Raw genomic sequence first — 23,745 nt, forward strand, 5'->3', positions numbered from 1 at the left:
CCTGCAGAGACAGAGACTCTCTCCCAGCTGTGGGCTCAGCTCCAGGCATCTCTTTCCATCAAGGATGCTGGTCTCGTGGGGCGAACACTCCAATCTCATCAGAGGGCTGTGTCAGCTGGGAGAGATTAATGGGCCACATTAGTGCCTTAACTGGGCAGCCCCAGTATTTATTCTCCATTTCTTTCTCATTCTTCATTCTATTAAAAAAAAATCTCTGTGCTGTTTTGGCCATAAGCACGGCTCTTCCTCTCACACTATCATATTGGTGAAATATGCAGACACTGTGAAATTTTATCTTAAAGTACTTATTAAAAAGAGGTAATGAATCTCCCCATGAGTCCCAGCTTCTAGGGGCAAACTCAGGCTCATGAACAAAAGCGCTAAGTCCAGCCTGGCTGTGGAAGGCGCAGCACACGTTAATAGTGACAACTGGCACAGCCTTCCGCTCCCAGCTGCTGTCAAGCCAGCGACCCCCACACACTGTCCCCACACTCATTCCCCACTTCCAGCCTTACAGTTGTTCTGAGTGTCTGCTTGGTCTCTTTCCTTTAGGAAGCATGAGGCCCAGATCAACTTGACCATTTCCCGTTTTCACGACTCCATGTGCATTTTGGATATGCATTGCCATGAAGACATGACAGGGCCTGTCCCTTTTATAATCAATGAAGCCAACATCATTTTTAGACCAATGGGAAAGGAAATGTACATTTAAGGCCCCATTTAAACATTGGCTATTAGCCCTAATAGTATATTTGATGGAAAAAAATAGTAAACTGAATTCTTCTGACGTTTTCTTATTGTTTGTCTATATGTGTGTATGTATTCACGTCTGTCTGCACCAGAGATCTGTACCAGGTGTCTCCCTCAATCACTCTTCCACCTAGTTTTCTGAGGCAGGACGTCTCATTGAATCTGTTGTTAGATGGGGCCAAAGAGCCCCAGATCTCCCCGTCTCTAATTCCCCAGTACTGGGATAACAGGCAAACATCTCGGTGTTTTGTGTAGGTGCTAGGAATAAAATTCAGTTTCTCTTGCTTGCACAGCAAGCGCTTTATCAACTGAGATACCTTTCAGGCTCTAAAATCAAAAATTTCTAATCCACAAAGGACATCAAAAATTTCTATTCCTGCCGGGCAGTGGTGGTGCACGCCTTTAATCCCAGCACTCGGGAGGCAGAGGCAGGCAGATCTCTGTGAGTTCGAGACCAGCCTGGTCTACAAGAGCTAGTTCCAGGACAGGCTCCAAAACCACAGAGAAACCCTGTCTCGAAAAACCAAAAAAAAAAAAAAAAAAAAAATTCTATTCCGCAAAGGACATGGTTAAGATGATAAGCCACAGAATGGGGGAAAATTTGCAAAACACATAGCAGATAAAATTCTAGTATTCAGCACTTGAGAGGCAGAGGCAGGTGGGTCTCTATGAGTTCTAGGTTAGCCTGATCTACAGAGCTAATTCTAGGATAGCCAAGGCTACACAAAGCAGCTCTGTCTCAAAAAATAAACAAATAAATAAATCTGGTATTCAATATATACAAAGAACTCAAAATTTAACACTAATAAAACACACTATTCAAAAATGGGCAAAAGAACTAAACAGATACTATGTCAAATAAAATATCCAGGTGACAACATACAAAAGGTCACTGGGGAATTAAAACAATGAAATACCACTGTGGGTAGAGAGTTGTCTCATCAATGTAGAGCCCTTACTCATCCTCCAAAGGACCCACGTTCAGTTCCCTGCACCCACATTGGGCAGTTCACAACACCCTGTAACATTAGCTTCAAGGAATCTGATGTCTTTTTCTAGCCTCTGTGGGCACTGCACACTCATGGTGTACACACTCACACAGGCAGACAACTAACAAAAATAACTTTGTTTAACATATCACTTTAACCCTGATAGAAAGGCTATAATCACTGATAACATCAGATGTTAGCAAGTACATGAATGATGAGAACTCTGAATACTGTGGGAAATGCAAAAAGGTCCAGTCACTTTAGAAGGCAGCTTGGCCATTTCTTACTAAAACTACACACATTTCATGTGCTCCACCAACTTAGCTCCTCAGGATGTACCATAAACAAGCGGTACCATGTTCACACAAAAACCTGCCCGCGGAGGAAGCTCTACTCATGAATGCTAAATACTGAAGCTACCAAGATGTCCTTCAAAGGATGAGTGGATAACTTGTGGTTTATTCACACAATAAATTATCACTTGGGAATTTAAAGTCATGAAAAGACAATGGAGAAACCTTAGCTGCAGATCAATATGTAAAGAGTTGCATATTATTTGATCCTAGCCACAGCCACAAATCTCTTAATGATAGGATGCATGTTGAGAAAATTGCCATTCGGTGATTTTGTCATTGGAGGACTGTCACAGGGTGTGCTTACATAAACCTAGGTGGTTCTCCCTACTATATATCTGGGCAATCTGGGATAGCCTTTGCTTCTAGGCTACAAGCTTGTACAGCAAGTGGCAGTGTGTGGCCATTGAAGTACGATGGTGTTTTGTATCTAAGCATAGAAAAGATATAGTAAGAATACAGTATGGGGGCTGGAAAACTCAGTAGTTAAGAGCGCTGGCTACTTTTTCAAAGAACCCAGGTTTGATTTACAGCCCCTATGTGGTGGCTCACACCATGTATAAGTCCGGTCCCAGGAAGATCCGATGCCCTTTTAAGGATTCTGCCTACACTAGGCACACATGTAGTACACAGACATACATGCAGGCAAAACATTTATAAATAAAATGATTTTTAAAAGAATACAGTATGCAAGATTTTTTTAATGGTAAACTTATATAAGAACCTTACTACAACTAGTACTTAAATTAGTAAATGAACCTGTCACTGCATGCTTATAATATACACTCACACAGACAACCACATAATACACAAAAATAGTTTCTTGGTGGTGAACTGGTGAATAAATAGGGAGTGTGAAACCCTGCATCACTACTGTTGATACTGTAGACTCTGTAGGCACTATATACTTAAAACACTAAATACATAAAAATTGTTTTCTTCTGAAGTAAATATAACTTTTTATGCTGCATACTTTTAAATTTTAACTGTTTAAGTTTTTGAGAATTTCATATATGGGTATTGTGTTTCTACTTCTCCCCTCCCACCTCTAACTCCTCCCATTTACATACTTTTATTGATTTTATTGATTTTATTGAGCTCTGCTCCCCTCCCTGCCTCTCCCCTCCCTTTCAACCCTCTCCCATCGTCCCTATGCTCCCAATTTATTCAGGAGATCTTGCCTTTTTCTACTTCTCATGGAGATTAGATTCATGTACGTCTCTCTTAGGGTCCTCTTGTTGTCTAGGTTCTCTGGGATTGTGATTTGTAGGCTGGTTTTCTTTGTTTTATGTTGAGCAACCCCTTATGAGTGAATACATATGATATTTGTCTTTCTGGATCTGGGTTACATCCATTTCCCTGCAAATTTCAAGATTTTTTTCTCTTAATTACAATACAATTACTGAAAACATGGCCCTTTTTTCTTAAATTGTTAGCCCATAAGTAGATTTAAGAACTGAATAGACTATGAGGAATTGGTAGAACTGTAGAAGGGGGCCCGGGTAGAGAAAGTGTGTCACTGGGCACGCGCCCTAGAAAGATACTGCTTGTCTCTGCTTCCAGCCACTCTTCCTGGACCTGGTGAGGGGAGCAGCTTTGCCCAGCCACATCTTCTCACTCTGTGATCTTTAGCTTCATCAAGGTCCCAGAAAAATGGAATGTAGCATTTGTCACCATGGACAGAAACATCTGAAACCATGAGCCCATGAGTATCTTTCCTCCTGAAGTTTTTTCTTGGGCATTTGTTACAGCAATGAAAAAACTAACTAATACAGCTTCAAGCAAGACTTTGTCATTAAAGGTTTGAAACACACCCTGGGTGCCCCGCCTTGTGGATGAAAGCCCTTTCAGACATCTCCTCAAAGTATAGGGAGGCTTCTGTTGTAAGGGGGCTGCTTGTTTATTTCCCAGCCACCCAGCTGCTCAGACCTGAAATAATCACACAGAAACTATATTATTTAAATTACTTCTTGGAGAATAGATTAAGAAGGTGTGGCACATATACACTTTAGAGTTCTACTCAGTGGTAAAAAAAAACAATGACATCTTGAATTTTGCATGCAAATGGATGGAAATAGAAAACACTATCCTGAGTGAGATAACCCAGACCCAAAAAGATGAATATGGTATGTAGTGGATTCTAGCCATAAACAAAGGACACTGAGCCTATAATTCATGATCCTAGAGAAGCTAAATAAGAAGGTGAACCCAAAGAAAAACATGTATTTATCCTCCTGGACATTGGAAGATTGCTGGGCAAAAGTTGGGAGCACAGGTGTGGGGGTGGGTTGCAGGGGAAGGGAGAAGGAGAGGACTGGGGAAAGCTTGGGGGAATGGGATGGTTGAGAGGGAGAAAGGTGGATATGGGAGCAGGGAAAAAGATATCTTAACTAAGGAAGCCATTTTAGGGTTGGCAAGAGACTTGGCTCTAGAGGGGTTCCCAGGTGTCCAAGGGGATTTCCCCAGTGAGGTCCTTGGGCAGTGGAGGAGAGGGTGCCTGAACTGGCCTTGCCCCATAGTCACACTGATGAATATCTTGCATATCACCATAGAACCTTCATCTGAACATGGATGGAGATAGAGACAGAGACCCACATTGGAGCACTGAACTGAGCTCCCAAGGCCCAGATGAAGACCAGAAGGAGGGAGAATATGAGCAAGGAAGTCAGGACCGTGAGAGGTGCATCCACCCACGGAGATGGTAGGACTGATCTAATGGGAGCTCACCAAGGCCAGCTGGACTGGGACTGAACGAGAATGTGATCAAACTGGACTCTCTGAATATGGCTGACAATGAGGGCAGACTGAGAAGCCAATGATAATGACACCGGGTTTTGATTCTACTGCATGGACTGGCTTTTTGGCAGCCTAGTCTGTTTGGATGCACACCTTCCTAGGCCTGGATGGAGGGGGGAGGGTCTTGGACTTCCCACAGGGCAGGGCACCCTGACTTCTCTTAGGTCTAAAGAGGGAGGGGGAAGGGGAAGGAGAGGGAAAGAAGAGGATGGGAGGAGGTGGAAATTTTTAATAAATAAATAAACAAACAATCACTTCTTGGCCCATTAGCTCTAGATTCTTATTGGCTAACTCTAACATCTTAATTTAACTCATTTCCATTATTCTGTTCATCACCACGAAGTTATGGCCTACCAGCAAAATTTCAGCACATCTGTCTCCAGCGGCAGCTCCATGGCTTCTCTCTGACTCTGCCTTCTCTATCCCAGCATTCAGTTTAGTTTTCCCTGCCTAGCTAAGTTCTGCCCTGATATAGGTCCAAAGCAGTTTCTTTATTGATTAATGGTTTTCACAGCATATAGAGGGGACTCCCACATCAGGCTTCAACCCAGTGAAGATTGTCTCTTCTCCACCATCGGCTCCTCTAGAATTTCCAGGTTTTCTTCAGTTGCCTTCACATCAGCACTTGCAGACTCAATACTCAGTTTACACACTGAAGAAGAGTAGGAAAGTCAGCATCACAGCTGGGTTCAGCCGTGCCTTTGCATATTGCAAACAAGTATTTGCTTTGGCTGTGGTTATCGCCATGTTGATAAGGAGATGCTGTTTAGACCTCAGTGTAAGTCACTAGCAGTTTCTTCCCACGACCCCCTGTTCCCTGGGTCTCATTGCTTTCAGTGAAGCAGATCTTTTCACAGCTTTCAGTACTGTGTTCTTGTTCCTCAGGATCACAGTTCTGGGGGAATGGGACAGCCCTGACTGAACAGCTGCTTTTCCACTTTCATGGTGGACATTTTTAACTTCATTTTTAATTTTTAAACTTCACTTCCAGGTGAATCACTCAACACCAGCTCTCACTGGCAACACTAATAGTAGAGATTTTATGCTTAAGGGTCATGAGGAGCAAAATAGCATGAGATTAAAGCAATCCCAAGAGAAAACTGAAGCAATCAAGATACTCAGTCAACACAAGACATATGAAGCTGTTGCCAGATTAGCACACACTGTATTCTGTACTAAATATTTTGTTAAACGGAAGTGCACCCTTGAATGATAGTACAAACAGACAGCACAGCACATGCATAGGCAGACACAGTCTCTGTCATAATCAAGCATCATGCACTACACATAACTACGTATGCTGTGCCTTTCTCCCTGTCCTCACATGAGGCTTGTATTCACCAGCACTAGCACAAGCATGTGAGGAACGGTCTCTCAAGGACATCAACCAGGTTATGGTGTCACTGAGCAGTATGAATTCTTCAGCTTCCTTCTTCAGTTTTCTTCCTTGTTGACTGAAATACTATGCGTCACATGACTATATATAAGATTTTGGAAGGAAAAAAGCTTTAGTTATTAAAATACAAGTGAAATGCCACAACAACACAGAGACTATTCTCCTTCAAGTGAATTGTAGAAAACTCTGAACTTTAGCTAGTCCTGATGGAACCTATGTTGCATACCAATCACTATGGGAAACCGATCTACTTTTCACTCAAGTTTTCCCTAAAAGTCTATACATTTAAAAACAAGATGGGGGCACAGTTAAAAGAGTGATGATGACTCAGAGATGATTAGTTCCCTGTGGTATACTCTGGCTTTCCCGTGGAAAGTCTGATGCTTAAATATACAAATTATTGCTAAAGAGCATGAAATCCCCACCCATATCCCACCCCTATGTTTACCAAGTTAAGAGACAGAACTTTGAACCCTAGCTGGTCAGCATTACTTGAGCATAAAGACTTGGGTTGGGGAGATGGCTCAGTGTCTACAGCCCCTACCAGGCAAGTTTGAGGACTGGAGTGTGGATCCCAGTACTCATTTAAATGCCATACAGGCATGATGGTCCACCTGGAACCCCAGAACTTGGGAAGATAAATCAGAAGACCCCTGAGACAAGCTGTCTAGCTAGACTCACAAGGTCAGTGAGCTCTGGGTTCAGCAAAACCGAGCCTTATTCAAGGAAGTTCAGTGTTACCTCCGAAGACACCCAACCACAACCTCTGAACTCTAAAAGCAAGTGCACATGCACGTGAGAGCATACTATGCACACACATACATACTCATGTAAAAACTCCCACAGACATGCGTAGGCTGGCCCAGAAGTACAAATGACTAGAAGCTAAGACACTGGCAAAGAATTTTGGCACAGAATCTAAGGCTTAATGAGTTACCTAAAAATGTTACTACATTGATGAAAAGGGCTAAAGGTACCCAAGTGTCAGAGATCCTGAGACGTGTGTGTGTGTGTGTGTGTGTGTGTATGTGTGTGTGTGTGTGTTCCTTTCATTGGGAGTGATCATGAAGAAGTTTTTGTTGTTGTTGTTTTAGAACATGAGCCCCAAAAGAGGATTTATGTGGAGGTCTTATTTTAAGCAATTTTCTTAAGAGTCAGGGAGACTAAGATGTATGCTCAGCTTTCAGGTCAGGGAACTGGTTCTCAACCTGAGGGTCACGACCCCTGAGTCCATCAGAAAACACAAACATTTACTATGATCCCCAATAGTAGCAAAATTACAGTTAAGAAGCAATAAAATAATTTTATGGTTGGGGGTCACCACAACATGAGGAACTGTATTAAAGGGTCACAGCCTTAGGAAGGTTGAGAACCACTGTCTTAGGACTTCTTCTGTTTCTTGGACTTTCCTTCCTATATTCTGAATTTCAACTACAAACCAGTCCTCTGACATGGAGTTTCCAGGGTGGTCTTGTTCCTCTAGGTCATCTTCCCCAACGCCAATCCCCTGCTATGATTTGCGCAGTGGTACAGGTTTAGAGTTTCATTCCAATCCATGTTCTCTTCTGACTAATTGGATTACCCAAACCACATTACCGTAATGGAAGATAATGGATTATTATGTTACCCTTCTCAGCAGTGGACAATAGGCATCAAATATCTCTGCACATTGTTTCTGTCCACAGCCCCGCAGGTCCACAGAAGCCAGCAAGCTTTATCTGTAAGCATGTTTGCTCTAGAGCACGGACAGTATTCCACAGAAGACATTTGGAAATTATGACTCCTCAGACAACAAGTTCCCTGTAACCACTCACCATCCTGGCTCCAAGGTGCTGGGTGAAGGCTATCCACTGAAATACAGAGGGCAGGGCATTCTTTGCCCACAGAAAGACTAGCACTGATCCCTCGCTGTCTCTGCAATGAGAAGGGGGTATGGGCGCAGGGACAGTCAGAGCCTAACGATGCGCTCCCGATCCCACATCAAACTTTTGGAACACACGTTAACAGAGTTAAGAGACAGGAAAGGGGCTGAGGGTATAGTTCAGTTGTCGAAGTGCTTTCCTGGCATTCTTAAGTCCTGGTTTCGAGTCCAGCAGCACATAAACTGAATATGGTGGTGCATGCCTGGAATCCCAGCATTCCCTCCAGAGGAGGAAGCAGGGAGGGTCAGCCACCCAAGGCTGTCTTTTACTATAGTGTGTGTGTGTGTGTGTGTGTGTGTGTGTGTGTAAAACATCACAAGATACAAATGGCTAAAACCATAAAATCCATTATAGGGTGGATCTAAAACCCCCACTGTCATGCCCAGTAGACCAGTAGCCTAGGACATCCAGGCTACCTGTCTTTGTTAGAAAGCAATGAAATCTCAGATGGTGTCACAGGGAACCCAAAGCCTTGAATCAGCCCCACAATCCTATGTCTGAGAGAGGTGAGGCAAGTTTGAAAACCTGAACATTTATCCAAATAAACCAACTTAAAAAGACGACCTTGACTGCAAAAATCTGGGAAATTTTTCCTTTCCTTCACAAGTAGGATTAAAGGCTGGAAGAACAAGATGATCTCGGTCCTTGAAAATAAACACCATCACATGACTTTTCCTTGTTAGGAGTGAACGTTTATCTGTTCACACAGAACAAAGAACCAATTCTATCCAAGTCCAGTACAATGAAGCTGTGAGTTTGCTGGGGTGACTTAGAGAAAAATGGGTAAAGGGTTACTTACAAGGACAAGGGTGATTCAAAGGCAATTGTGTCGCCTCAAAGTCTACCTAGCATGAGGTGATGACTCACAAAAGCCACATCCCTGGAGCTCTCTGTCCTGCAGGCAGCTCCACTTGAGATTAGCTTCCTCTCTTCTATAAACTTGCTGGAAGGCCCTTGTGAATCCTGGTACTTTCATGAAGTTCCTGAGCCTCCTGGACAGGGATCTCTTTAGCTTCCTGAGTCTCCCTCCATGAAGGAATGCTTCAATTTGGAGAAACCCAGCCACAAACCCCTCTCTGTTTCTTTCTTCAGTTGAGTGGTGCTGAGTAACAGGTCTGGCCCAGGGGGCAGGGCCCAGGGGGCAGGGCCCAGGGGGCAGGGCCCAGGGGGCAGGGCCCAGGGAGCAGGGCCCAGGGAGCAGGGCCCAGGGAGCAGGGCCCAGGGAGAGTTCACACTGGAGCCAGATGCTTTGTGGTGAAGTAGGAAGAGTACAGGGCTGGAGTCAAAGAGGGTTAAGTATGACTCCTCTCTTCCTCAGTTTCCCTCTCTGGAGAGTGTGGTGTGCCTGTCGTTGTGCACAACTCTTTGGAAAGCGGATTATTTAAAGTGGCTATTCATGGAGGACCAGTAAATCACAGCTGTCCTCAATCAAGAAGGCTTCTGGTGGCGAGCATGTGGTTCATCCTTCAGTTCTAAGGTCCAAACCAGAACTCAGCGAGATCCCTTAGCAGGCACGGTGACAGACAGAGAAGCTATTGGAACACAAAGCTCTGTCTTGTTTGAGTGACGAATTAGCGTTCGCTTATAGTCCAGAGAAATCTGGAATGCAAGTTTTATGGACTTAGAGGAAATGGAAAGCTAAGAAAAAGCTGTTTAGATTTCTAGTTTTTTTGGAAGCTTTTGCTCAAACCCAGGAGAACAAATATATTAGAATTGTCAGCTTCACAGTGTAGTCAGAGACAGCCCGAGTTTAGTGAATGCTGAGAAGAGACATCCTCCATCCTCACTGTTTGGGTTAAAAGCGTCACCCCAGCTCCTGGCACCCCTATATCCAAGAAGCCTGGGATGTTTGGGTGAAAGCATCACCCCAGCCTTTGGCACCCATCCTTGGAGCGCCAATGGAGCAGGAATGAAGCCGGAAGCTCCATTTCAAGCCCCTTCCCCTGGGAGGTGCCTTGGTCCAGACTCCACCTCCGGGAAAGCCCACCAAGCAGTGACCCCTCCCCAGGGAGGGTCGGGACCACTCCCACAGGCTATTTAGGCTGCTGCCCCCAGAAAGGGAACACGTGGTCTCCAGTTTTGCATGGTCTCCCCTTCTCTCTCTTCCCCTTGCCATGCTTTCCCGGGCCACCCGGGAGCACTGCATTAAACGTGGGCATCTTTTATTCCGTCTAATTTGGTCTGATTGGAATTATTTGCATCAGCAGAGAGGCTCGTTTTAAGAAATACTCCTAACACTCACTTTGAGACTTCCCTAATGATACCAGCATCCAAGGGGAAGCAGCTGCCATATAAAACAAGCATCTCCCTGGCCATGGTGGCTCACCTGCAATCCCACATCTGGGAGGTGGAAGAACTTGAGGTTGGTCTGATAAGCACATCATGACACCCTACTGTAAGAAGTGAAGAATACATCTCTTATTTATAGTCTCCCTGGGTTTTATAAAATAGCTGCTATAATTACTGCTGGGTCCATGAACACTGTGTGTAGGGGGCTCCCTACTGACCTTATGTCCTGTGACTACAGTTCTATAAGAAATAAAATTGTGTCAAACTCCTGACAGATCAGCATCTATTTGTCTTAGCATCTAACATTTGCCTCTTTCAGCATTTCTTACTTCGACAGACTTTAAACACTTAAATAATTAGAACTGTTCTACATTAAACAGAGTCTTAAGGGATGAAAAATAAATCGATACCCCACAAAAAAATGTTTTATAACCTTGCTTACAAGTTTCATGTTAATTTAAGAAGTTATTACCCCTACCATTTGCATATATGAGTTCATGCCCATATAAAAGTGATGTTTTCTACATAAATCTCCCTTGCCTATGAATTAGTCACCCATCTATTCTTTAATACACACTGCTCACATGGCACCCACTGGGCAGAGTACAACATAAAGACGAAACCATCCTTAGCCCTGTAGAGGTCACAAAGGACTAGTGGTCTGGATGTACAGGCTTCACATATGTTCAAATGGTTTCTTTACTAGTGTGACATAGAAAAATCATCTCTAGGGGGCTGAGAGATGGCTCAGAGGGTAAGAGCACTGGCTGCTCTTCCAGAGAACCCGGGTTCTATTCCCACCACCCACATGGAGGCTCACAACTGTCTGTAACTCCAGTTCTGGGGAATCCAATGCCTTCATACAGATGTACATGCAGGCAAAACGTCAATGCACATAAAATAAAAATATAAATTAAAAAACCCATCTGTACTGTGACTCAAAACTATCAGCTGTCTAAAGCATGTGCTCACAATTTTGTTTTGTGTTTTGTTTTTTATCGATTTTATTGAGCTCCACATTTTTCTCTGCTCCCCTCCCTGACTCTCCCCTTCCCTTCAACCCTCTCCCATAGTCCCCATGCTCCCAATTTACTCAAGAGATCTTGTCTTTTTCTACTTCCCATGTAGATTAGATCCATGTATGTCTCTATTAGGGTCCTCATTGTTGTCTAGGTTCTCTTGGATTGTGATTTGTAGGCTGGCTTTCTTTGCTTTATGTTGAAAAATCACTTATGAGTGAGTACATATGATATTTGTCTTTCTGGGTCTGGGTTTACTCACTCAATATGATGTTTTCTAGCTCCATCCATTTGCCTGCAAATTTCAAGATGTTGTTATTTTTTCTGCTGTGTAGTACTCCATTGTGTAAATGTACCACATTTCCCTTATCTATTCTTCGGTTGAGGGGCATTTAGGTTGTTTCCAGGTTTTGACTATGACAAACAGTGCTACTATTGTGGGGTAAAGGGAACACTCCTGCATTGTTGGTGGAAGCACCAACTCAACTGTTACAGCCCCTTTGGATATGTGTATGGCCGTTTCTCTGAAAATTAGGAAACAACCTTCCTCAAGACCCAGCAATACCACTTTGGGGTATATATCCAAAGGATGCCAATCACACCACAAGGACATGTGCTCAGCTGTGTTCATTATTTGCCATAGCCACAGTTTTGTTTTTAAGGTGAGAACATTTTCTAGCCTGAGAACTTTCAATCAGAATCTTCCAAAAAGGTTAAAAACCATCCCGAAACAAACTTTATAGAAAGCCCCAGGAACCCAGTAACAGAGGGATCAGGAAGAAGGCTGGGGGAGGGCAGAAACCCACCCCCACATGGAAAGTGATGTGCCCAGGCCACAAGCACGTGGGTCCTAGAAACTCCACTGTCTTCTCTGCCATGGTCACTGGCTGTGAGAAGACAGAACAGGGGCCTTTCTAAGTCTGGTTTGGGATGAAGCTAGAAAATAAACATTGGCAGAGTCATCCATAAAACTCCCTTAACTTCAAAAGACTGCAGGGAGCAGCCCCCTTTGAATTCTGCGTAAAAGAAACAGACACACGATTCAGATTTCATGAAAATAAACACAACTCTACGGGGGAAAGAGAAGCGGCACCTAAGAGCCAGATGCCGTTGGGCAGAATGATATGTTTATAAACCAACAAGCTTGCAGGAATTCATGATGCTCTCGTGCCCCCACCGCACCATTCTATCTCCCAACAGAGCCAGGTTGATAGGATAGTTTGGGAAACTGGTAATTTTATAGAAAGTAGACCCTACTTGCAATTAGAGATACTTGGGGAGTCAGAGAGGAGAGAGAGAGAGAGAGAGAGAGAGAGAGAGAGAGAGAGAGAGAATACATATGGGAGGGGATGGGGAAAGATAGAGAATGGGGAAGGAAACCGGAAAGAGCCAAAAACAGAAGAAAGAATGTGAGAAGAGGAGAGGGAGGAGGAGGAAAAGAAAGGAATAGGGAAGGAGAGGATATGGAGGGGAAAGGGAAGGGGTAGGGAAGAGAAGAAAGAAAAGAGGGTGTGGGAAATGAGAGAAGAGGGGGGAGGAGAAGGGAAAGGGGAGAGGAGAGGGATGCAGTAAGAAATTGAGTTTTCTCCTCAGATTTAAGGGTTATGAACTCTGAACTTAATGTTCAACCAAAGCTTCTATCTTTGTCAGTTTGGAGCGCTATATCAAATATATATATTAAGTTGGGTGGCTTAAACACCTAACATGAATTTCTCTGAGTACTTGAGGCTGGGGAAAACCTCTTCCGGCTCTGTAGATGGTTTTCTTCTCCAGGGACTTCACAAAGTAAAGACAGTGAGGGAGAAGGCTTTCTGGTGTCACTTATGAGGACACAATCTCTTTGTGGGGGTCCCACCACCATGACCTCAGCTGACCCTAAACACCCCCAGAAGGCCGTACTGCCTAATACCATCATATTACATGTGGGTTTACGGGGAACACACATTCATACATGAGGAACAGGAACGCCCAATGGTGCCAGATGAAGCCTCTGTCATACATGGTGGGATGGTTTAGTTCGTGAGTAAAGCCAACGCACAAGGATTGATGCCACACTCGACCTGAGGGAGACAAGCACTGAAGCTGTACCACAAGACAACAAACAAACCCAAAAGACACTCAGGGTTCTTTGGAGATGACGGTCAGTGGGTAACATCCTAAGATTAAGGATAATAGCGTCACACTTTCTCCTAGAAGTCATGTCTGGGCACACAGCAGTGAGAGATCTGCACTTCCAACTCTTACAAGTAGGATGACTGTACACGAGAAATACTGCCCCAGAGGACCAGGGCCAATGAAGGATCCTTTCACATCTCCCAAATTTCAGCTTCGGTCTTACGTTTTCCTCTGTGAAGGAAACTCTAGCTCTCCCTGAACTTCTAAGAAAGTATGTGGAGTTCTAAAACCAGCACGGCAGTGCCATGCTCACTTTGACAACGCTGCCCAAGCAGTGACTCTGGTGTCCTGACTGTTAGGAAGTATTCCAGCATGGGCTTCCAGCTGTCATTGGGCTTCTAAGTCGAGAAATATGTCTGCCTGGCACTTGGCACGCTAGACGAGTCAGGCAATTAACACCTCACAGCCAGCAGCCCCCACAGTGACTCTTAGGCTCTGCTATACACAACCCCACCCCTATGTCCAACTGGAACTTCCCAGGGTTTCCCCCACAGTAGTATACCAGTTATCCATTGTACCAGTTACAGGTACAGCCCTGTGACCGAAATATCTGAGAAAACTGAAAAGGAGAAGAGCGCCACTTTGGGCATGGTTTTGGAGACGTCCATCATTGTAAGGAAAGCGTGGCTGCACTGAGCTGTTCATGCTGTGCCAAGCAAGAAGGAGAGAAAAGGGGGGGGGGGGTAGCTCCTTTATTCTTGTCTGTTCCATCTGGGGGCCCAGTATGCAGGATGGTGCCACCCACCTTCAGAGTAAGCCTCCCCTCTCTAGAAACACACAGACACACCCAGAGGTGAGCCTTCCCAGACTCCTAGGTGATCCTAGATTCAATCGCATTGTCAATGGAGAATAATTACCACATCCACTGTGAGAAATGAGCTACAGTGGCTTCCTCCCTGGGTCACTGCCCTCCTCCTGAGCCTTTTGGAGAAACCCACAGTAAAGCAGATACCCAGGGGCCAGTAAGATGGCCCAGCAGACAGCCTGAGCTTGACCCTGGACCCATATGGAGGAAGACAGAGCCAACTCCCACAAGTGGCCTTCTGACTTTCACACACATACCATGCTCACCCCCCAATAAGTAAATAATTTTTAAATAAATAAATACATTTAAAAACAATACTCAAATGCTTGAATAGCCCGCCTCTCTTCTTAATAATTTTGAGTAAGAAGACACAAAAGCCTCATTGTAGGAAGAATGGCCTAGTGAGCAATCAAAAAGTAAAATGGAACGTCCAACCAATACAATGTGAACCAGTGGGTGGTCTGAGGTCTGGGCTTGAAGCCATGGCTTGGGTCATATTTAAATTTTTTTTTAATCTACTGCATTTGAGTCATTTTCTTTAGTCAAAAATTTTCATTAATCAAAACTTGCTTTAAAACATCAACTTCCTAGGAAAAAAGTTTTAAATTTCTAGAAAAAAAACAGTAAAAAATTATTCTTTTTCCCATTCTGATTATTATTTCTTTGGTAGTGTGTGTGTGTGTGTGTGTGTGTGTGTGCATGCGCGCACGCATGAGCATGCTGTCTGTTATGGTAAAAGTCATAATTTTTAGTAATCAAGTCAAAAGACAGAACAGAATGCAGCAAACTACAGGGAACACTAACCAGCACTGCCCCGGGGTCTGGACTCCTGGAACAGCAGGAATAGTTTCTGTGAGCTGCGCATCAATGAGATCCCATTCCTTCCTCTCTTGTCAGTCGCTTCCCTGTCCCACATTTCCTTATAGGCCAGAGTTGGGGGGGGGGGGGGTCAGGAGGCTGTGTGTGCTGCCTGTTGATTTATTTGCAAAACTCTTAGTCCCAGTGAGGCTTGCAAAGCCATCTGGGGTGACACAGGTGCTCCGAGTCCAGCCAACAACGAACACTGTTGAAACTCTCCAAGTACTGGTAAGCCGCGAGCTCTCGTTTAGACTACCCACATGTCAGAAAAGCAAGTATCTGTTTTAGAGAAATTTTTCCTCTTGAGAACCAAGTTATTTTCATTTTGTTCCAAGAATGAGACTCAATAATCCCTATATTTAAATGCGGGCAACACTAATTAAACTATGTTAAGTATGTATGTATGTGTGTACATTTGCATAAGTGTGTATATATATATATTTTAGTTAATATGTGTATATATACAGATAGATAGAAGATAGATAGATAGATAGATAGATAGATAGAAGATAGATACATAGATAGATAGAAGATAGATAGATAGATAGATAGATAGAGTCTCAAAAATAAATAGGGAAGAAGAGGTCATGAATTCTTGAAAGGTGTAATTGAAGGACATAGGAGGAATTGGAGAAGAGGGAGGGTGAGAAAAAAGTTTCCCTTTTATTTTTGAAAAGAGGAAACATTCAGGAATGAATAATATTTAGATATGGCTTGATTCCCCAAATGCATGCAGGAATTTAAACCCCAAGAAATTATGTCAACAGCATTAAGGTTGTACAAAATGGCTCAGGGAGTTAGGACCTTTCCACCAAACTTCAGAACCTGAGTTTGTTTTCCTTTGAACTCTACATATGGTGGCATGAATGTACCCTCTTCACTCACACAAAATAAATAGGAGGTGAACTTTGAGAAGTTATTAAAGGCATTGGCTGGAGCCCTGCATCCTGGTAGCTTTATGAAAGGAGCCCATATAACATAGCAACGCACACATGCCCCCACCATGGTTCAGCTCAACAGTGCTCTGCAAGCGCCTACATAATATTGTTTTGACTTTGTGCCTCCAGAATTATGGCCCAAAGCAAACTTCTTGTCTTTATAAAGGAGCCTGCTTCGGGTATTTCATTATAGTAGTGAAGAGAAAACTAATGCGATGGAGAAATGTCAGGAATTTCCTCTCTTGTCCATCTGTCACTAAATTAGCAAGAAAAGTATAAGCCAGGCACAGGAAATACTAACTTCTAACTTCATCTATCTAACAGATGAAACCTGTAGCAGGGGATCAAAACAGGGGCATAGAGAATGTGAAAAAGCATAGGATCAGGACCTTCACCCTATAACAGTGGTTCTTAGTCTGGGCTGCATGCTAATCATCTAAGGTAATCATTTTTAATAACTACAGTGCCTTGAGGCTTTAGTGAGGGGTAAACATGCTTGCTGAATAAGTATGAGGACCTGAGTTCAAATTTAAACCCACATTTAAAAGGCTAGCATGAACATGGGAGCATCTGTAACCCCAGAACTGTAGGGGGCATTAAGACAGGATTGCTTAGGAATCCTGCCTGCTCCAGGCTCAATGAGAGGCCCTGCCTCAAAATAAGAGAAAAAGTGATGCAGTAGAACATCCAATATCCTTCTCTGGATTGCATACAAATCTATCTAGACACACAAGCACATACCATACATCTATGTCACACAGGTAATCACATAAACTAAAATGACAGGAAATGAATTAACATGGCACAAGCATAGGATCTTTAAAGTTTCCCCAGGTGATTCTAGCACAAAATGAACGCTGAGAGCCACTGATCTACAGTAAAGCCAGCTGGACAGTGACTGGTGTCACACATAACAGTCTTCGGCAGGATTCTGAAGGGTGAAGAATAGAGTGAGGTCACAGCTAAAGGGAAGAATGCCTGCAAAGCAGGCATGAGCCCTGAGTCTGATTCCTACCACCATAATAGCTACAGAAGAACTCAACACAATTCACAAGCAATAACCTTATGTGTATGACAGATGGCCTAGTGAGTAGAGAATACACTGTGTTTAGGGGGACATGAAGAAAGAGGGGGAGCAGGCAAGAATACGGCTGATGAGTGGGAGCCAGATCAATGTGGCAGCCAGTTGAAGGATCTTCTCCGAGACAGGATCTGGTTTTTGCACGAAGAGTACTTTGGCTGCAGCACTGGAATGAATTATAGGGAACAAAATGAAAGATGAAGACACCGTTGCCATAAACCAGGCAAGAAATTACACGGTGTTGGCCTAGGGTAAGCAATCTCTGTGGTTGGCCTGAAAAGTACTGACTTTTGCATTAAAAGCTCTGGTTAACTCTTCCATCTTGGGCAAACCAAGACAATTAATGATCCCATGAAGACCATAACAGGAGCAGCAGAAATGAGTTAACATCTCACAGATAAAGTTTAGAGATACATAAACTGATTTGAAGAATGAGAGGAAAGAGAAAGGCGAGGGAAGAGGAGCAGGGGGAGAGGAGATGAGGAACAGCAGTGGCAGCACCAGCAGAAATGTTGGCTCCCCAGTTTTTAGCACGGCAACTGATGGATGGGTTCTCACCATAGTGGGGACACTGGGATGAGGGAAGAGGTTCGGTAAGCCCAGGTGGTATTTTAGGCTTTGTTTTAAACCTGCTCACTTTGTGACATCTAGACAACAATATAACCGACTCATGGTACCTAAATATCAGTGAATACATTGATTGACTTATTGAGCACCTGCCTGGCACCAGAAAGTGAAAAAAATAAAGCAAAAGGGTGCTTGCCTCAGTAAGAACCAAGTCCAGTGGGAGAGGGAAGAAGTCAATGATTCTACCATGCTTTATTTTTAATTTCCCAGAGCAGATATTCATCTTTATTCTTGCTGGGGCTTTTTTCCCTGTCCTAATACCACTGCTGTAGACAGGATGACCAGACAGCTGCTGTCCCTGGGATGGACTGATTCACACCTGCTGTTTCAATGTAATTTTAAATACCAGCCCTTCTCCCTCTAGGGAGCATGCCCGTTTCCATGGTAAAGTGTGTAATGACCTATCACCGGCTTCTCTCTCTCAGTTCAAGCACACTATTGATTTCCTGTGTTCATTCTCTTAGAACACTTCCCCCCCCCCTTCACAGACGCCATTGTTCAGCAAGTATTGACTGTGCTCTGAGTATCCCATGAGCAAGCCTTGGGAAATGAAGCAAATCTCTCTCCACACTCTATAAACCATCTCACCCAGAGACTGACAATTAATCAACTTGCCAGGGAGCTGTTCTGTGCAGTGGAAAGACGCTGATTGACAGGATGCAAAGCTACACCAATGTGGTTTTACCAGTGGGGTAAACATCATTTCATTTACTGAAGCCTCACTAAGTGGCCTTAATTTCTGGGTGAGAATAATAATATCTGTCTGGACTATTTGAGAGTACTTTGAGAAGGAAATGTATGAAAATATTTCCAAAATGTAAAATGCCATACAAATGTAATGCATTCTTTTACTTTCAGTACTGAATATTAAAGAGGAATTCTACATACAAAAATAAAATCATATTCGCAGGCTGGTGAGATGGCTCAGGGGGTAAAAGCGCTCGCTATGCAAGCCTGAGAGCCTGAGTTTCATCCCAGTGGCATGAGAGAACCAGTCCCAAGTTCTCCTCTGACTTCTACATGCAGGCTGTGGACACACACATATGCATCAATAATAATAAATAAAATATTCATAGTAAAATTTAATGCACTCTTGAATTTGTATAGAATTGACATTATGAGTGCAAACCGTGATTCTTGCTGATAGAAATATAGAATTTTCATGTAAAGTACAAAAATGGGGGCCAAGCATTTGACTTAGTCAGCAAAGTGCTTGTCGTGCAAGCATGAGGACCTGAGTTCAGATCCCCAACACCCTTGTGAAAAGGCAAGTGCAACAGCATGTACCTGTGGTCCAATGCTGGGGAGGCAGAAACAGATGATCCCCAGGACTCCCTGATCGGCCAATCTAGATAATCAGGACAACTGAAGACAACATTCAGTGCACACATATAGACACACACCCTCACACACAAATATGTACAACCTCAAAGCACAATAGTTTAGAAGTAGTTAGTGATATTAAATATGGCATTGGAAATTGTTTTATAAATGTTCTGTGGAATAATATATAATAGAACATTACAAGTAATAACATTAATATTGAGAAATACGTAGGTTATTAAGTCATCCACAGCTTTTGAACTAGTCTCAGCCATCACTCTTGATTGCGCTCACAGAAAAGAATATAAACTGTGTTGCATCAACCAACCCCGTCCACCTTCTCAATAGCGAACAGTCCCAGAGCCAACACAAAGTGTCTGACTCAGTTTCACCAGCAGACATTGTGTTTTATTTGAAGTTTATCAGTATCGAATGAAAAGAGCACCCTGTAGTTTGGTAACAAAATCTCCTTGTGTTCCATACAAGTCTGATTAAAGTTACTTAAAGAAGAAATGATATTTAGAAAAATAGTATTATTTTACCTAAGACCACAAACTAGTTTCTAAATGCAGAGTAGAGAGACAATAGTGTGTCTCATACCTAGGAAATTACACTGGAAAATAATACATTTATCATCAGGCGCTGGAAATCTTAGACTAGGTATACATACCACTAGAGAAATATCCAGAATAGTAATATGATTATCTATAATAACAATAGGCTTCTATCACCTAGCCTGTTTACAACACAAGAAACATGAAACAACGGGTCAGGTTTCATAATTTCTACTTAGCAATAAGAAATCTGGAGCTGGGGAGATGCTCAGTGGATAAAGTGCTAATACAAGCATGACAATCAGAACTCAGGTCTCCAGAACCCAGGTACCAGGAAGGTGCGTGTGATGGCCTCCCTGTGATCTGCTGCTCAGGGGGCAGAAACAAGGAACCACAGTGAGAGCTAACTCACCAGACGGCTAGCCCAAGGTTCAAAAGGAGACCCTGCCTCAATATATAAAGTGAAGAGGCACTGAAGAAGACACTCAGCATCAGCCTGGGCTGCCATGTGCACACGCATGCAGATACACACACACTCAAGAAATCAGTGGCTCAGAGAACCTATGCAACTTGCCAAAGAACAAACAGCAAGGCAGCAGCTGAGCCTCAGGTTCAACTTAAGTCTGCCTCACTCCAGAATTCCTATCCTTCTTTGCAGAGAGTCATTCCACTTGCCAACGTTTTCTTCAACAGATTCATTTTATTATTATTATTATTATTATTATTATTATTATTATTATTATTAACTTAATATTAGTTTTTACTTTTACTGAAATAAATTATTTTCTCACATAATATATCCTGATTACGGTTTCTCTTCCCTCTCTCTACTCCTCCCAGTTCCTCCCCGCCATTCTATTCTCTTTGTTCGCACACTCAGGAATCCCATAAAAACACTAAACTGGAAGCCATAACATTTACACAGAGGACCTAGTACAGACCCTGTGCATGCAGTCTCAGCCTTCGTGAGTTCACATGAGCTCAGTCATGATTCAACAACAGACTTCTAATTCGGCAATGTCAATGGGATAGATCCTTTGGGTATAATTTCAATGAACACCTCGTGTTTAGAGAAGACTCTGTGAGGACAGCTAGTGCCACACCAATGTTTCATAGGCCAAGCCCGCAAATGCATAAATGAACTGCTGACCAGGACCGTGCAAACATAGGATAAGATTTGTGCAAGCCCTTGGGTGTCCTTCAGTGGAGGATTCGCTGTTGAAACAACACTAATGGTTTGAAATAAGAAGAAAATGTTGGGTTAGCAAGGAGACTAAGCACACAAGCATCAGAGATCAGGTCAAGCTGAGGCACAGGGCAGGCCGAAGTGTCTGTGGGATGAATGGCATGCTCACCAATACCAATGTCCTTCCACACAAGCTATGCCCCTGTAACACTATCTTTCTATGGGCCCATCAGACCTAGGGAACTTCAGAGTATCTACAGGATTGCTCGAAGTGTAACCATTAGGAATTAGCAGGATCTGTGCTCAAAGCTTAGGACATGCCACCCTAGCTCAAGGTGCGTGACAAGTCAGGTCTATAAACTCAGCATGGCTAGCATTTCCTTATAGCTCTGTGTTTTTGAACAGTCCTTTTGTCAAGGACCTTGGCAATGGAATGAGGAGAGTACAGTTTTATAAATCTGTCGAAGAAAACAAATTAATGTGCGTAATCTCCCGCGGCAGCACACAGAAGCCCATCTGTTCCAGATTAATCTGCCAAGTTAGCAGAGTCTCGAGCCAGCCCTTGGCAGCTCCCACACCTGCTGGTGTCCGGCGAGATGTCACCCACCTGCTCCCCGGAGGGAGGCTTCTACTGCAAAATCAGATTGCGTGTCAGTGTCCCATCACTCTGAGCCCTAAGCATCCCAGCAGTAAAATAAGTAGACCCAGTCCCCCAGGGGGTGGTGGTCCTTTGTACCAGGTCAGACACTCATCAGTTGGGGGCATTTCAGGGTAGAATTGGCTGAAAGCAGGGTGGCTGTTAGGCATTCAGAATGTCTGTCTTCCTAGGATAAAAAGGGCCTAAATTCAAAACCATTTTGTTTTGGTACATCATTAAATCATCAGCAGGACAATTTAGGGCAACGAGATAGATTGCTTTAGAATGGTCCTGGGGAGAGCTCCGCAGCTGTAGAACAAGGCACTGGAGTGTTCACTGGTGATTCGGGAACGCATCGAAAGGACAGGGCTTGTGGGGTGCGGATTCAAGGGCCTTTCTAGCCCACTTCTGCAGAGGGGAGCTTGCTCCCACTTTTCCAAGTGTATTCAGAATTCCTCTTTAGGAATTGTAGGTATGCTAAACCCTAATATTTGAGTATTGCTCTAAAATTTCCTAGAATGTCAATTCACCACAGTATATACTATTTAATTTACACATACTCTAGATATTACAAATCCTATTTCAGTATTATAAGAAACCTGTGAAGAAGGTGGAACATGACTATAGGCTCTGGGCATTGAATTATAGGAGAGGTTTGTTTAGGGTGCCCAGGGAAGGGAGAGCTAAGGGACAAGCAGGGAGCAGGTAACACAACAGGTGTTCTCAAAGAAAGTTTCTTTACATGGCAAAGCCTCCACAATAGTATGTGCTTCTAGAATGCTCTGTGAGCAGCCTTACACTGAGCATACTCAATGAGGTCTGAAGCTTCCCACAACAGCCCACTGAAGGCCATGAGGAGGTCAAGTTCACACCCAAGAGAGAGATTGAGGGCTGAAGAATGCAGTTCAGTTAGCAGAGTGCTTGCCAAGCGCCTGTACTAGGCCCTGAGTTCAACCCAAATAGGGTGTGGTATCATGTCTCTGTAAATCAGCGCTCAGGAAGCAGAGGTGGGAGGATCAGAAATTTAAGGTCATCCTGAGCAAAATAGCTGTACCTGAACATAGTGTGCCTGAAGGCAGTGTGGGCTGGGACAGGGAGGGAGGAAGGGAGGGGGAGGGGAAGGGAGAGAGAGAGAGAGAGAGAGAGAGAGAGAGAGAGAGAATAAGAGAGAGGGTGTGTTTGAGGTCAAGCTGAAGAAAAACACAGGTGGAGTTTGGAGTGCTTGGAAAGCTTGCCCCAAGCTAAGGAACAAGCCAAGACCTTTGGCCAGCCTTCCTGTGAACTAATGACTACCCCTCCAGGCACCGGCCATTTCTAAACTCTTTGGCTTCCTATCACACTGGAGTGAATCATAGGTTTTGAAAGCTTGGAAGATCTGCTCTCTCAATAACACCTAAAAATGTATATTATAACTCAATCGCCTCCCTATCTCTATCAATCAATGCTATTTTCTACATCCAAGATACACTAAAATCCTTTACTAAGTACAAACATCATGAATCATTAACTGGTCATTTCCAAAAGTTTATCTTAACTCTGGCCAGGGGTAAATGTTACTAGGATTTATTTTCACTCCCAAGCCTGCAATATTATTCCTGAATAATCAGTGTTAGAATTTTGAAAAGGTCATTTTAAAAATAGAATCTAAATAGTAGAGTGATAAATACTGTCAATAGATCACAAGGTTATAGCTAAGAATTACAATAGAAAAATATACAGCTCAATAAAAACAATAAAAAAAGAAGTCAACTTATAAAAAAAAGAGTTACAATAGAATAGACTAGACATTGATGATGTTGTTCAAGGCACTCAAGCTGGAAGCCAAGACCAGGTGGCCTGCTTATTCATGGCCACACACCAGACCTCACTGCCTGAGGAAGGGGGAAGTTTATGAAACCACAGAGGGAGAAGGAAGGAGAAATGAAGGAGGCATGGCTGTAAGTGAGCCAAGAGGAATTCCTGGAGCAAAAAGGAGCTGGAGATCCGGTGAGGGCTATGGGAAGAGCATCCACTCATAGGGCCACACGGTGGGCCCTTTTGTCTCGCT

General features: G+C 43.5%; 1 protein-coding gene across 2 annotated transcripts in view; it reads right to left on the reverse strand.

Moving 5' to 3' along the window:
* Fam107b (family with sequence similarity 107 member B) overlaps positions 1-23,745 on the reverse strand; it is a 215,900-nt gene that overhangs the window by 157,163 nt on the left and 34,992 nt on the right. Inside the window, exon 1 of one of the 2 annotated variants that reach the window (XM_041630743.1) lies at positions 9,006-9,274. The exons of the other annotated variant lie outside the window; for it this stretch is intronic. The gene's annotated coding sequence lies outside the window, so the exon portion shown is untranslated. Of the gene's footprint in view, positions 1-9,005; positions 9,275-23,745 lie in introns of those variants that run through there. 2 annotated transcript variants of the gene reach the window in all.

This window comes from Microtus oregoni, unplaced genomic scaffold, assembly GCF_018167655.1.
Source record: "Microtus oregoni isolate MIOR12 unplaced genomic scaffold, Mior012 000035F_ref0000213, whole genome shotgun sequence".
In the NCBI taxonomy this organism is placed as follows: Eukaryota; Metazoa; Chordata; class Mammalia; order Rodentia; family Cricetidae; genus Microtus; species Microtus oregoni.